We start from the raw sequence: 17,178 nt of genomic DNA on the forward strand, positions 1-17,178 counted from the left end.
AGATGGCTGAAAAAAAGATGGTGAGTGACCTTTGAACGGAAAAGATTGGAGAGAAATGGCTTTTCCTACATTCTACTGTGCCTTTAAGTAAAATGCTTCATAATCTTGCTGCATAGCTGTATGTCATTTGGCTTTAGGCACCTATTGTGATTTACCCTGTGAAGATAAGGTTTTGCCATGGAGAGGATTTGTAGAAGTAACACACTTTCCAGTACCATTGGCAACCACAAGTACCAAAAACTCCAGTTTAGATGAAACTACTGTCAAATGATAGTATCATTTTCTTGTGAGTGTTTTGGGAAAAGATGGGTATAAAGTGTATACAAGTGAACCGTTTATTGACTGAAATAACATTTCATCATTTTGAAAACATACATTGAAGTTGTTAGAGCATCGTACATTACTCTATTTCACTGTACTTTAGACATTGCCTACAATCAACTGCCTACCTATAAATTGTAGTAATTTCTGCCCTTCGAAACATTATCATTTACTAAAGTCCATACATTAGTCAAATTCCTTAGTTTTTACCTAATTCCCTTCTGTTTCAGGATTTCATTCAAGACATCACACTACATTTAGTTGTCATGTTTCCTTACGCTCCTCTTGGGATTGATGGTTTCTCAGACTCCTTGGTTTGGATGACTTGGACAATTTTGAGTAGTCAGAATTTTGTAGGATGCCCATTATTGGGATTTGTTTGATGCATTTTTCATAATAAGATTAGAATTATGTGTTTTGGGGAGGAAGACCACAGCGTAGAAGGGTTATTTTGTCAGATCACATCACATATACATAGTATCAGCATGCATTATGCATGCTGAGGTTGATCTTGATCACCTGGCTGAGGTAGTGTTTTCCAGGTTTCTTCATTGTAGAGTTACTCTTTTCCCCCTTTCCTCTTGTACTTCTTGGAAGGAAGTTTTGGAAGGAAGCTTAGCCCACAACTAAGGAATAGGAAGTTATGCTTAAGATGGAGTATCTACATAAACTATTTGGAATTCTTTTTCACTCGAGTTTTTTTCTATTCTCATTCATTTATTTATGTATCCAATTATTTACATCAGAAGAACTCATGGGTTTTTATTTTATATTTTGGGTAATCATCTAATTCTACTTTATCTGTTGCTCAAATTGCTGTAGTCCTGAACCTTATGAACTCTTTCAGTTGGCTTTTGTGCCACTTTGATGTATCCCCATTTGGATGATTTATTTGTTTTTTACACTTCCATACCCTATATGATGGTCTAAGCTCATCTTATATATTTACTGCCCCAGTCCTAGAATCAGTGATTTCTTCAAAGATAACTAGATCTTCTTATTGGAGAATGGTATTAGACACAAAGATCTGGGTTTGGAGTATGCTAACTGTGACTCAAATGTCGTTGCTTCTAGGTCTTCTCAGCTGACAGAGCAAAGAGATAATATGTGTGTATATTAACCATGTATATACACATATCTATATATATCTCTCTACATAACTGTATAAAGCTAATGTGAATACTAAACTAAATATGAATGTATATTGAGGTTTCCAGCTCTAATCTGTTATCACATAGATCATTTTAGCCCCATATCTTGCTTATCTTTACATTGCAACTCCAGCAAAACACTTGACTTTTAGAAGTGAGAAAATCAAATTGTAGCAACTTTGGGAAGCCACATTATCTAGCAGAATAATTCTTAAAGGGCAAGGTGTGCGTCATCAAATTTTAATTTACAGTTAGCAGTGCCTTTTTAACATCAGTAGGTCTCTAGACTTCTGCTTCCAAGAAATGAAGCAACTCATTTCTCCCAGGTTCTCTCCCTTGAAACTAAAACCCTGAACATAACAACAAACTAGCAAAGAAAGACACTGAAAGGTGGAAATGAGAAGGCAGAGTTACTAAGGACTTTGGGACTTGGGGAATGACATGGTGATGCGTCTCTTGTGTTTCCTATTGCTTCCTATACACTCCTATAGAGGGTACTACAGGAGCCTCCAAATCATAACCACCAACAGAACACAGAAAAAGCTTCAAAAAAAACCTGTTCTTCCAAGCCTAAGTATGAAGAAAAGGGTTGCGAAAAACAGAAAGCTGTTCGGGCAATACACACACTATTCAGTGGAGGGTACCTGGTGGTTCAGATGATAATCTGCCTGTAATGTGGGACACCGGGGTTTGATCCCTGGGTGGGGAAGATCCCCAGGAGAAGGAAATGGCAACCCACTCCAGCCATTTCTTGCCTGGGAAATCCCATGGACAGAGGAGCCTGGCGGGCTCTAGTCCATGGGGTCACAGAGCAGACATGATTGAACGACTAACACTTTCACTTTTCACACTATTCAAGCCAAATACCATTTCCTACGTCTTGTGGTTTTGGTTAGGCTAAGTGAGGTTATGATCTTCCACGCCACCCCACTCCTGCCCTCCAGAAAAGGCAGCACTCTAATTCCCCACCAGGTTTGCAACCCACTCTAGTATTCTTGCTGGAAAAATCCCATGGACAGAGGAGCTAGTCAGACACAACTGAGTGACAAAGCATGCACACACACATCCATAGTGTATATATCAATTCCAGTCACCCTCCCTCTTCTGCTTGGTATCCATAAGTTTTTCTCTATGTCTGTGTCTGTATTTCTGCTTTGCAAATGGATCATCTATACCATTTTTCTAGATTCCATATACATGCATTAATATATGATAATTGTTTTTCTTTTTCTGATGCACTTTACTCTGTATGACAGTCTCTAGGTCCATCTACATCTCTGCAAATGACCCAATTTTATTCTTTTTTATGGCCGAGTAATAGTCTATTGGGAGTTCCCAGGTGGCGCTAGTGGCAAAGAATTTCCCTGCCAATGCAGGAGGCATAAGAGACAAGGATTTTGATCCCTGGGTTAGGAAGATCACCTGGAGGAGAGCATGGCAACCCACTCCAGTATTCTTACCTAGAGAATCCTGCGGAGAGAGGAGCCTGGAGAGTTACCATTCATAGGGTCGCAAGAAATTGAACATGATTGAAGCATCTTAGCATCAGTTCAGTTCAGTTTCTCAGTTGTGTCTGACTCTTTGCGACCCCAGAGACTGAAGCGTAACAGGCTTCCCTGTCCATCACCAACTCCTGGAGCTTGCTCAAACTCATGTCATCAAGTCGGTGATGCCATCCAACCATCTCATCCTCTTTGTCCCCTTCTCCTGCCCTCAATCTTTCCCAGCATCTGGGTCTTTTCCAGTGAGGCAGTTCTTTGCATCAGGTGGCCAGAGTGTTGGAGCTTCAGCATCAGTTCTTCCAATAAATATTCAGGAGTGACTTCCTTTAAGATTGACTGGTTTGATCTCCTTGCAGTCCAAGGGAATCTCAACAGTCTTCTCCAACACCACAGTTCTAAAGCATCAATTCTTTGACATTCAGCTTTCTTTATAGTCCAACTCTCACATCCTTACATGACTACTGGGAAATAGTGTGTGTGCAACTTATTCCATTGTGTGTATGTATATGTTTGTACACACATCTTTATCCATTCCTCTTTTGATGGATATTTAGCTTGCTTCCATGTCCTGGCTATTGTAAGTAGTGCTGCAATGAACACTGGGGTATATGTGTCTTTTAGAACTGTGATTTTCTCAGGGTTTATGCCCAGTTTTCTGGATCATATGGTAGTTTTATTTTTAACTTTTAAGGTACCTCCATACTGTTTTCCATAGTGGTTCTATCAACTTACATTCCTACCAACAGTGTAAGTATACTTATCTTTTGATAGCCAGGATTATTATCACCCTTCTCCAGCAATCCAGCCACAGTAGTTCCAGAATGATCTTTCTAAAACTAAAATAAGCAAATTTATCTTATGAAAATCCCTGATTGTGTTGTGGAATTTTTCTCTCTTCTCTCCTAAGTTTTCAATTAAAATCCTTCAACGGATTCCCACATCCTTGGAAAAAAATCTCACATCCTAACTCTTTTTGTCCGTTGGGATGCTATAAGAATACACTACAGGTTGGGTGGTTCGTAAACAACAGACATTTTTTCCTTGCAGTTCTGGAGACTGGAAGTGCAAGAACAGGGTGCCAGTATGGTCAGATGAGGCTTCCCTGGTGGCTCAGTGGTAAAAAGTTGCCTGCAATGCAGGAACAGTAGGAGACATGGCTTAGGTCTCTGTGTCGGGAAGATCCCCTGGAGGAGGGCATAGCAACCCAGTTTAGTATTTTTGCCTGGAGAATCCCATGGATAGAGGAGCCTAGTGGGCTGCAGTCCTTAGGGTCACAAAGAGTTGGACACAACTGAAGTGACTTAGCACTCATGCATGGCATGTCAGATGAGGGCCTTCTTCTGAGTCAGACTTCTTATTGTACTTTCACATGGCAGAAGAGGCTAGGGAGCTCTATGGTGTTTGTTTGTTTGTAGGAACACTAATACCATTCCTGACGGCTGTGCCCTCATGATCTAATCTTTCTCAAAGACCCCACCTACAATGGGAAATTAATATTTCAACATATGAATTTGGAGGGGCACACAGAAATTCAACTGTAGCACTTACTATGCATACGTGGCCATTCATGATATTGCTTCTGACACCCTCTCCATTATCTTCATTTCTTATACTCCAATGAGCATTTCTTATATTGATTATAAATGGATCTCCTTTGTGCTCTGATTCTTAACTATTCATTTTCTTGCAACCGTGAATTTATCTTCTCTTTTCCTTAAAAATGCACCCCTCCTTCCTGTTACATATCCATTTCCATTGACTTCTATAGGAAGCCCTGCTGATATCTCCCATATACTGTCCACAGCAAGAATTAAGATCTTACTGTGTCTTCCTATAGCAGTCTGTAATAATTTTTACTGTAATTATGAATTTTATTTGGATGTCATATTACATTTAATTCTAGATGGCAAGATTATGATTTTAGTAACAGTAACACTAGTGTTAGCTTAACCCATGATATACTCTAGCTGTTCAATAAATGTTTGTTGAATGAGTGAATGAATGAATGAATGTATGAATCATCAGCTTGAATCTTAATCATTTTACCTTTTAAAAATCTGTTCAAAGACATAGTTTTTCAAAAAATTAAGCACTTAGGATCCTAAACTCCATTTGATAGAAGAAATTTTTACTGACACATCATGTTTAAATCCCTCTAGGTAAAACCATTAACCCAGGAATTTAAGGTTATCCATTTAGACTCACAAGCCAGTAACTAATACCTCCTGCCTCCACTGTATCAGATGGTATCAGTGCTCAACTCATATCTCCCAGCCTCATCATTCTGGTATATACTGATAGAATCATCTAACATCTGCAATTAGCCACTCTAGGACAGGTCAGAAGTGTGCAGGAGTTAATATATCTGGGTGTAGCTCTCAACCAAGGACAGAAGGGGACTGGAAGATAAGTACTTCAAGTTTCTCACCCCATCTTGGAATAACTCTGAGATGTGTTCTATAGCATTTTAGAGAACTCCCCTGGAGGCCTGACAGCAGTTTCCTGCAGGAGAAATCTGTTCAGTAGTGTACCTCTATTGATTTCTTTCCATATCTCTACTCTCAAATCCCACCCCACTTCTGAGTTTTCTGGAAGAACCTCCCAGATGAACAGTTGGCATCCAAATTCTTGCCTCAGGTTCTACTTCTAGGGGAATTCAATTTGTAGCATCCTACCAATCCAGTGCTCCTTACAGAGCCATCACTGCTACAAGTATGAAGGCATGGTTCATTTTGTGTCACTCCACCTGCATCCTAATACTTTTAAACAGATTGGCAAGAGCATGACCTTGAAGAGAAAAACAGTTTACATGAGAATGGCCAATGGATAAAGGAAAGGAGAGACAGTGCCATTTGTTTTCCATTGATGATAGTATGAAATTTATAGACAGATGGTCTAACAGGTGTGACTATAGTTTGTCTAAACTGCCCCCTTGGTTGCTAAGGAAACTGCTATTATTATTATGGAAACACAGTCTCACAACTTTATTGCTTCACTTGATGTAGCCTTTTTCTTAACTCTAGTATCTTTCTAAATCACTGAATAGCAGCCAACAGATTCATTCTCTTCCCACGACTTCATCACAAAGAGACACACATGTGCACATCCACATACACACGCACACTTTTGTGTATGCCAGTGCTAGAAAAGACAAGCTCATGGTGCAGGTATGCAATGGATACTGTAAATTACAGGTCTCCAGGAAATACTGTTCTACAGGTTTCTATGTTTATTTCATGAATAATTAAGTTTAGTAAAATTAATAATTTCCTAAAGATCTTGATGAAAACTGAAGAAAGAAAATTCTAAAGAAAAAAACTTAGAAACCTGCCTTTTGCCCTCACTTTGTGCCTTAATGAACAAAAGATAACAAGGACTTTTTTTGAAGTCTTTGTTTGGGTTGAAGACACAAGAGGCAGCCTGTACTCTTATCATAATATGTTGAGTTTGTGAGTATGTAAACTTTTTCATCTCCTGCACTGGCAGGTTCTTTACCACTAGTGCCACCTGGGAAGCCTGTGCAAACTTAGAAAGCATGAATTTTTTGAAAGCTATTATACTATTTAGAAGATGTATGCTTGGATGTTTACTTAAAACTAAAAAATGAGGTCTATAGATACAAATAATTTCTCTTTCTGTATCCATTTCAGTTTCCTGAATTTCTGGGAAGGCCTGGTGTCTCCAAAGGAACAGTTTATAGTAGAAGTGTGGAGGTCTGATTCAAGAAAAAATAATCCAGGATAGCCAATGAATTGAGGACAAGAAGGTTTCCAATCAGGTAGGAACACTTAATCTCACACAATCACCTTAAATAAAATGTGCTGTTACCTGGATACGACACAACTGCTTGGAAAAGATGGATTTATAACCTGCTCTACAAGGAAACTATCCCCAGTTCCCTTGGAGGTTGTGGTGTTTATCAGAGAGTACCTTGGGGGGAAATGAGTACAATAACAGTACGATGCTTTTTCCATTTTTAGCTCATTGTTTACAAGTACACTCGGTGATCTTGGTGCCTGTGATCTAGTCCCATGAGCTTAGGTATGTGGAACAGCAGTTAACCCTTTTTAGTATTTTCTCCCAAGACAAATCGTTTTTATAGGTTGTTTCCATGATCTTCTAGTTGCTTATCACAATTAAGCATCAAGCCTCCTAAATGAGGTATAGTTCCAATCATTCTGAAATTAGCTTGGTTCTTATTGGGACACATCTTTTTGGTCTTGGCACAAAGTGAATTCACATAAGGAGTTACAAGGAGGAGAATGGGACATGGGAAAGAGGAGTTCATTGTTCCCTGTGCACGTCAGAACTCCTCTGACAATTGCATTTTCATTAGCAATGTCAACTTAAAAAATATTCACAACCTAAAGGTTGAGAGTTATGTTTTATTTGGTGGGAATTTTTAGGACTTCAAGATCAGGAGACAGCATCTCAAGTAACCCTGAGAGAACTGCTCCAAGGAGGTGAGACGGGGAGCCAGGTTTTATAGAAGTTTTGCAACAAAAGGCAGGTAGACCGAACATCAGATCATTGTTAATTAAAGAAAAATCAGATATTTCAAGTAGTTTTAAGTAGTTTAGCACTTTTCTATGTATGGGAGGATGCAAGAGTCTGGGCTCATTGAAATCATTCCTTTGATTTGCACCTCAGCTATATGGAGCCAGTATCCTGTGTTTTCATATCTTGAGCTCCCTCAGGGCTGACCATAGAGAGTGGCTGCAGTCTGATCTCTGCTAGATGGTAGATAGTCTTTCTTTCCTGAGTTACCTCAGGGCTCACCAGTTTACCATCAGTGATGCCTGCAATCACTGATGACTGTCACATCCTTTGTCTACTGATATGCAAGAAATTTTCCATTTTTCAGAGTTTGTGATAAAACCTTACAGTAAAAGGAATAATGAAGTTGTCCTATTATATGGCTGGACAAAAGATAGTAGTGATATCAACATCAGGGCCTATCTGTCTCATCTGCAGTTATAGAGTCAGTGTTTACCTGAGTATATATGACTCCTTATCAGTATTCAATAAGAAAAGCATGTTGAATGACTAAGGATGAATTAATGAATGAAAAAAGTTAATATAGTAGAAACTGTGTTTTATCCTTGTATTTTCTTGTGTGCTGACTTCTGTATTTCAGGACCCAGCAGTGTTACTGACAAATAGAACAATTGTTGGAAGAATGAAACCTCGCAATTCTAAGAATAATTTTAAGACCAATACAGACCTCATATTTGTCACGGTCTATGACAGAAGTATCCAGAGATGAAAGCCTGGATCACAGATACTGATAGAGTTAACAGAATCTATCAAGTTTTAATAATTTTAAATTCACCCCATTACATCTAGGCATTTACTTACATGAGCCATATAATTAAATGCTGACTGGAAAAAAAAATGCCCAACCTAAAAGCTGAGAATTCTGTTTTATTCAGCAGGCATACTGAAGACTTAAGTCTTAAGATTTAAGACTTAAGTCAGGAGACAGCTTCTCAGATAGCTCTGAGGGACTGTTCTGAAGAGATAAGGGAGGATCCAGGATATTTAGGACATTTTGCAAAAAAAAAAAAAAAAAAAAAACAGGCAGTCAGAACATCAAAAGATCACTGCTAATTAAAGAAACTAGACATCTCAAGTTAATGAATTTAGCACCTCTCAATACCTGGTAAGATGCAAGAATCTGGGCTCATTTGGAATCATCCCATTGATATGCACTTTAAATATCTAGGGCCAGTATTCTGTTTTTTCTATCTTGAGTCCCCCCCTGGTGCAGCTTTGGGGGTGGCTGTAGTGTCTGGCGGCTTGATGACTATAACACCCTTTGTTACTGATATGACAGGCGATATCTTTGTCCACATAAATGACTTGAATATGGATAGCACATCCACGGATGCGCAAAACATGATTCTTGGAGCATTTTTACAAAGTTAAGGGCAGTTTCAGAATCATTAGCAGCTAAAATTGCTCTTTATACATCTCCACAGGTAGGTAGTCAACTGCTGTTCCTAGCTTCTTTATTCCCAAGGGATAACAAACAGCCATGTGATTCAAGAAAGAAATGTAAAATTTAGCACCATGCCATTTCCACAAAACCAAACACACAGATATACAGATTACACACACACATACACAAACTCTCTCAGATATGAAGTAATAACCTAAAATAGGACCCTGGAACTCATTGCAAAATAGCTGATGTACTCATATTTGATGATTTTCTTTGATTAATTTTGATATTTATATAGATTTATATTAATAACATTCAGAGTTGCTATATGGAAAAATAACTTTGTGGCAATATTGTCTTTGCCTGTGTTGTCAATAATGTATGAGATTGCCTCCTCTGCTCCATCCTTTTCCTGTAATATCGTGTGGGCAGGAGATGTAGTTATCAGTTGTTTTTAAAATTTCTAGATAGCCAGAAGACTAATATCACTTAAATAAAGAAGGCAAATTATCCCAAAGGAGGTGGCTTCATTATGGAACATAAAATCCTCATAGTAAAGGGGAAGAACTTCATAGCTAAAAGGCTTCAGTTGCAGAAGATTTGTGAGTAAATATGTATGTTGTTTCAAAGTGGACTTTCTTTTCTATAATTAATGTCTGGGACTTTGATACTAATGGATTTTGACTTTAAAGTATTATTAGGTAATATACCAAAGGATATATTAAATTGGATGTAACTTATGAGAAATTATAAAATAAACACACCACCAAAATTAAGAACTAGAATCAAAATTGTTGAATATTCTCTCTGTTCTCTACCCTGGTTTCACCTTCCTTTCACCAAAGAAACCACTCTCATCTTGGCTTTCTGTTCAGCATTCATTTAATTTTTATGTGATTTGGCTTGTTATTGAAATTTATAAAATGGATATCATACTTTAGTTTTCTGTGCTTGCTTCTTTACTCAACATCATGTTTCTAAGGTTCGTACATTTTGTTTTAACTCATGTTCATTCATTTTACTGGAGAAGGGAATGGGAACCCACTCCAGTATTCTTGCCTGGAGAATCACATGAGCAGAGGAGAAAATTCCATATTGTATAAACATAAGAAAATATATTTATTAGTCTATTAATGATATTGAGACCTATTAGGAACAGTACTTCCATGAACATCTATTTTAATGTTTCCTGGTACACATGTGCAAGATTTTATTTAACATAAGTAAAAGAGCATACCACTAAGAGTAGAATTGCTGAAAATTCAAATATTCAACTTTAAAATATTATGTCAAATGTTTTCCAAAGCTATACTGTCTGTTTTTAGTCCTTCTGTTCTATAGCCTCACCAGTAAGAATGGACAATCTAGGCAGTATAAATTCTCTTCCAGTTTTTGTATTAGTTTGCTCGGTTTCCCCTAAAAAATTATACCACAGACTTAATGGCTTAAAAAAAAAGAGATTTATCTTCTCCCAGTTCTGGAGGCTGGAATTCCAGGATCAAGGTGCTGGCAGTTTGGTGTCTTTCTGAGGTCTCTCTCCTTGAGTTGCAGATGGCCACTGCTTCCCGGCTGTGTCTTCACATGTCCTTTTCCCTGTGCTTGTGCATCTTTGCTGTCTCTTCCTCTTCTTATGACACTGGTCATATTAGGTTGAGAATCCTTCATTTGTTTAAATAGTTGCCTGTGTTTCCTATTCTGAGAAATTCCAGGAAATATCATTTCTCCATTATTCTGTTGTTTATCTTTTTCTTACTTATTTCTTATTGTTCTTTGTGCTTAGTCATTCAGTCGTGTCCAACTCCAAGACCCTATGAACTGTAGCCTGCCTGGCTTCTCTGTCCATGGGGATTCTCCAGGCAAGAATCCTGGAGTGGGTTGCCATGCCCTCCTCCAGGGGATCTTCCCAACCCAAGGGTTGAACCCCAGTCTCTTGCATTGCAGGCAGATTCCTTACCAGTTGAGCCACCAGGGAAGCCCTGGTATTGTTCTTTAAATACAAGCAAATAATCCTTTGTCAGCTATATCTGACACAAATAAGTTATGTCTTGCCTTCTTACTTTTTTAATGTTGTCTGGTGATAAATAGAAGCTCTCAATTTTAATGAAATCAAATTTATCTTTTAGCCTAGTGCCTTTTTGTCTTACTTAAAATGTGCTCTCCTAGCTTGATGCTACACAGATATAGTAGATTTTCTTCTGAAAGTTCTAGTGTATCTGTGTTCTATATTCAAGCCATTAATGTATCTAGAATTGACTTGTGTATATATTTCCCAATTTCTTTGTTTTCTTATGAATAATTTAGTTTTCCAGGATCACTTTGGAATGATTTTTTTCTTAGGTGTGTCTGAGCTATTCTTGAACATTTGGCCATTCGTATGAATTTCAGAATAAGCTGGTATGCAAAACCTCTGTTAAATATTTTTATTGTAAATATACTGAATGTTTAAGTGAAGTTGGGGAAATTTTACATCATTATGATGGTCTCTTTATCCATAAATTAAATGTATTTCTCCATTTATTTATGTTTCAATGAGGGTTTGTCATTTTATCCATAAATGTCTCGCACATCTTTATTTAGATTTATTCCTAGGCAACTTTTTTTTCTATTTTAAAGAATTGTTAAGCTCTTTCTTTTTGCTGGATTAGAGAATCCAGTAGGTTTTTGTATGTTAAATTTACATCTATCCATCTTGCTAATATTGCTTCTTAGTAAGAGAGAGAGTTTTCTTAGCAAAAAGGAATAAATGTAAAACTAAATAAAAATGTTATGGGTCAGCTCTGGTCAGTAATAGAACTCTCTGTGATAATGGAAATGTTCTTGTGCTCTGCTTATGCTTAGTCACTCAGTCATGTCTGACTCTTTGTGATCCCATGGGCTGTAGCCCGTCCTCCTCTGTCCATGGGATTCTCCAGACAAGAATACTGGAGTGGGTTGCCAGGCCCCGCTCCAGAGGATCTTCCCAACCCAAGGGTTGAACCCAGGTCTCCTGCATTGCAGGTTCTTAGTGCTATCAAATCTATAACCATTAGTCACATATGTTTTAAAAAAATTTTAACATAAATTAAATAAAATTAAGTAAAACTAAAAATTCAGTTCTTGAGTCACACTTGCCTACATTTCAGGTATTTAATAGCAAACACTTGTTAATAAGGGACGCTATATTGGACATTCAGCTCTAGACTATTAGACTGTGGAGCCATGCAGTCCTGGGATTTTATCTTTGTCAGTGGCCTAATGAGATCTTTTCATGTGCCTATTATTCTGTTATTAAAAAGAGAAGTTACTTAACAGTCATCTGGCAATGGCACCCCACTCCAGTACTCTTGCCTGGAAAATCCCATGGACGGAGGAGCCTGGCAGGCTGCAGCCCATGGGGTCACGAAGAGTCAGACACAACTGAGCCACTTCACTTTCAACCATTGGAGAAGGAAATGGCAACCCATTCCAGTGTTCTTGCCTGGAATATCCCAGCGACGGGGGAGCCTGGTGAGCTGCCATCTATGGGATCACACAGAGTCGGACACAACTGAAGCAACTTAGCAGCAGCAGCAGCTAACATTTTGAAATAATTCAACATACAGCTTTCACCACCCATGAATTTCTTGAACCATATTTATGTTCTTAAACTACTTCTTGAATCAAGTGTCCACTTGATTCATGACCTTATAAATGCAATTTTGATCATTTTCCCCGAAATCTCATATTTGTATAACCATGTGGAAATGTATTTCCTACCTTTTTGCCCTCTTATAAGCTCTTTCTGTATTTTAATTCTCATGAGCCTATATCCCCTAATGTTAAATACTTAATATCAGTAGTTTGTAAAAAAATTTAAGAGATCATTGGTAAGATCTTTTTTTTCAACCATCTATACATTTAAACAGTGTGTTGCAATAAGAAATAATGCTTAGTAATAAAAAGACCCAAGCCATAGTTTTACCCATCAAAATGAACTTTATATGCATTCAAATAAGGTTTATATAAGGTATATAAGATTAATTCTCATTCTAAAATTGTTATGGTTATTTGGGCTTCCCTGGTAGCTCAGCTGGTAAAGAATTTGCCTGCAATGCAGGAAAACCTCATTCGATTCCTGGGTTGGAAAGATCCGCTGGAGAAGGGATAGGCTACCCACTCCAATATTCTTGGGCCTCCCTGTGGCTCAGATGGTAAAAGATCCACCTGCAATGTGGGAGGCCTGGGTTGGATCCCTGGGTTGGGAAGATGCCCTGGAGAAGGGAAGTGCTACCCACTCCGGTATTCTGGCCTGGAGAATTCTATGGACAGAGGAGCCTGGCAGGCTACAGTCCTAATTTTCCCCTAACTTTAAATACTTATTATAAATAGTTTGTAAAAAATGTAAAAATTAAGACATCACTGGTAAGCTCTTTTATTTTCAGTCATCTATACATTTAAACAATGTGTTGGAATAAGAAATAATACTTGGTAATCAAAAGACCCAAGTCATAATTTCACCCATAAACATGAACTCTGTATGTATTCAAGTAAGGTTTATATAAGGTACATAAGATTTATTCAGATTCTAAAATTGTTATTATTATTTAGAAAATTATGTTTGAAATATGATAAGATTCAGAACCAATAAAGGTTTGAAATCTATTTAAAGAATCTATAAAGAATTCAAGTATTTTACCTTTTTCCCTTATTTGACATTTACATGTACTCCTTCATCTTTCACTTACAGCATGCTATAGCTGCAGTAGCCACAAAGACAAAATATAATGTCTAAATATTGTGTACTTTTTTTATTTTTTTTATTTTATTTTATTTTTTTTAAATTTTTATTAGTTGGAGGCTAATTACTTTACATCATTACAGTAGTTTTTGTTATACATTGATTTGATTTAGCCATGGATTTACATGTATTCCCTATCCCAGTCCCCCCTCCCACCTCCCTCTCCACCCGATCCCTCTGGGTCTTCCCAGTGCACCAGGCCCGAGCACTAGTCTCATGTACCCAACATGAGCTGGTTATCCGTTTCACCCTAGATAATACACATGTTTCAATGCTGTTCTCCTGAAACATCCCACCCTCGCCTTCTCCCAGAGTCCACAAGTCTGTTCCATACATCTGAGTCTCTTTTTCTGTTTTGCATATAGGGTTATCGTTACCATCTTTCTAAAGTCCATATATATGTGTTAGTATACTGTAATGGTCTTTATCTTTCTGGCTTACTTCGCTCTGTATAATGGGCTCCTGTGTACTTTTTTTAAATGAAGACTTTTGTTTAAAATTGTTATAACCTAAATTCTTGATTCCCCTTTCACAACTTTTTCTATTCTCCATGCTATTGCAATCAATCACTTGTGATAGAAAATTACTCCTTTTTGTTTGTTTGTTTGCTAATTCTTTTTTAAAAATATCACATTTCAAACTATCACCAATTCAGGAAACATTGGAAAATGAGCCTCAGAATTCCCAGCATTAATGTTTTCTTTCATTGGCTCTCAGGACACCATCCTCTCCTAGATTTCTCCCCTCCTCACTTGCCATTCACAGTTTCCTTTGTGATGCCTCCCACCCCTCACGAAATTCAAAGACACTTACTCCTTGGAAGAAACACTATGACAAACCTAGACAGCATATTAAAAAGCAGAGACACACATCACTTTGCCAACAAAGGTTGATATAGTCAAAGCTAAGGTTTTTCCAGTAGTCATGTGCAGATGTGAGAGTTGGTCCATAAATAAGGCTGAGCCCAAATAATTGATGTTTTTGCACTGTGGTGCTGGAGAAGACTCTTAAAGATCCCTTGGACAGCAAGGAGATCAAACCAGTCAGTCCTAAAAGAAATCAAACCAGTCAATCGTAAAAAAAAATTCGACCCTGAATATTCAGTGGAAGGATTGATGCTAACGTTGAAGCTCCAGTACTTTGACCACCTGATTCAAAGAGCTGACTCATTGGAAAAAAACCCTGATGCTGGGAAAGACTGAGGGCAAAAGGAGAAAGGGGTGACAGAGGATGAGATGGTTAGATAATCACCAACTCAGTAGATGTGAGTTTGACTCAGTAAATGTGAGTTTGAGCATATTCCAGGAGATATGAAGGACTGGGAAGCCTGGTGAGCTGCAGTCCATGGGATTGTAAAGATTTGGACGACTTTTGACTGAACATCCTACCCCTCAATGTCTGTTAGAATGCCCTGATGATCATTCCCAGCCCTTATCACTCTCCACCTACTGTCACTATTTATAAGTTTTACTCTAGTTCCATTACATTAATGAGAAGATGACTGTGAATCCCAAATTCATACTTCTAGGCCTAACCATTCACCCAGACTCCTAATTCCAATTTCCCACTAAGTATCTCCAATCTATGCACAATAGACATTTCAAACTTAGCAAATAAAGCAAAATATTTTGCTTTGATCCACCCATTGCACTCTAGTTTCCCCCCATAACTCATCCAGTTGTTCAGGCCAAAAGTGTTAGATCCATCCTTAAACTCTCATTTTCCCACAATTCCTACATCCAGTCTGTTAGAAATCCTTGTCAGCTCTAACTTGAAAATACATTCTGAATCTATCTATGTCTCACCTTACTATTGCCATCTTCACCTTACTCCAAACCATCACTACTAGCCTCATCTAATTCAGTAGGCAGCCTCTTCCAACAATCTCCCTGCTTCCTCATTACCCCAATCCTTATAGTCTTTAACCAATACAATAGCCAGAATAATCTTAAAAAAGCATAAATCATATCACATTATTTCTCAAAACCTGTTACCATGACTCTTAGAATAGAAACTTATCTATTTTTACCTGTTTACATGCTTTATTCAGTATTTCTCCTGCCCTGCCCAGCAAACTCATCTACTGCTACTATTGTCTCACATAACCATACCCAAAATTTCTTTCTGCAATGGCCTTCTCAGTATCAGGGCTTTTGCACTTGCTATTCCCTAAAACCTGGAAGATTTTGAAAATTGGTAAGAATCCTCCCAACAGAGATGCTAGGTGGCATTTAGGTTTCATTTTGTAGAGTTGTTTGGTAGAAGATATTTTTGCAAAAGATAGATACATTTTACTTTGGAGACTGTTCACACATGTAGCAGTTTACAGGTTGGTTAAATAGCAAATGTGAATTGATAAAGCTAATACAAAAAAGAACTGTAATTGATGAGACCTATGTGTTTTAAACCATGAACTTTGAGTGATTAGACATAGTTTCAGTATCAATATTTAATTTATGAGAATTAGCTGAGGTCTTTTCCAAATGCCCATTATCCCCTACAGAACTTCTGATCATGCATCTGAATTTTAGCAAATACCTCAGTTGATTCTGTTGCAGGTGGTATTCAGTCCTTTAAGAGACACCAAGCTGGGGGCACAGCAGTAAAGAATAACCTCCCAGTGCAGGAGACGCAGGTTTGATTCCTGGGTGGGGAATATCCCCTTAAGGAGGAAATGGCAACCCACTCCAGGATTCTTGCCTGGGAAATCCAAAGACAAGAAAGTCTGGCAGGCTCCAGTTCTTGGGGTTGCAAAGAGTTGGATATGACTTAGTGACTGAACAACAGGCTTGTGTATTTGCTGAGATATGAGGAGATCAGTAAAAGTAGAAAGTCAAGAAACACCTGGAGTAACAGGCAAATTTGGGCTTGGAGTACAGAATGAAGCAGGGCAAAGGCTGATAGAGTTCTGCCAAGAGAACACACTGGTCATAGCAAACACCCTCTTCCAACAACACAAGAGAAGACTCTACACATGGACATCACCAGATGGTCAACACCAAATCAGATTGATTATATTATTTGCAGCCAAAGATGGAGAAGCTCTATACAGTCAGCAAAAACAAGACCGGGAGCTGACTGTGGTTCAGTTCATGAACTCCTTATTGCCAAATTCAGACTGATTTTAAGAAAGTGGATAAAACCACTAGACCATTCAGATATGACCTAAATCAAATCTCTTATGACTATACAGTGGAACTGAGAAATAGACTTAAGGGACTAGATCTGATAGACAGAGTACCTGATGAACTATGGACAGAGCTTTGTGACATTGTACAGGAGACAGGAATCAAGACCATCCCCAAGAAAAAGAAATGCAAAAAAGCAAAATGGCTATCTGAGGAGGCCTTACAAATAGCTGTGAAAAGAAGGGAAGCGAAAAGCAAAGGAGAAAAGGAAAAATATACCAATCTGCATGCAGAATTCCAAAGAATAGCAAGAAGAGATAAGAAAGCCTTCCTCAGCCATCAATGCAAAGAAATAGAGGAAAACAATAGAATGGGA

General features: G+C 38.0%; 1 protein-coding gene across 2 annotated transcripts in view; it reads left to right on the forward strand.

Annotated features, from left to right (window-relative positions):
• PKIA (cAMP-dependent protein kinase inhibitor alpha) overlaps positions 1-17,178 on the forward strand; it is a 95,769-nt gene that overhangs the window by 49,195 nt on the left and 29,396 nt on the right. The window contains exon 2 of one of the 2 annotated variants that reach the window (XM_070477200.1): positions 6,625-6,752. The exons of the other annotated variant lie outside the window; for it this stretch is intronic. The gene's annotated coding sequence lies outside the window, so the exon portion shown is untranslated. The remainder of the gene's footprint in view (positions 1-6,624; positions 6,753-17,178) is intronic. 2 annotated transcript variants of the gene reach the window in all.

The sequence above is a fragment of the Odocoileus virginianus genome, chromosome 15 (genome assembly GCF_023699985.2).
Source record: "Odocoileus virginianus isolate 20LAN1187 ecotype Illinois chromosome 15, Ovbor_1.2, whole genome shotgun sequence".
In the NCBI taxonomy this organism is placed as follows: Eukaryota; Metazoa; Chordata; class Mammalia; order Artiodactyla; family Cervidae; genus Odocoileus; species Odocoileus virginianus.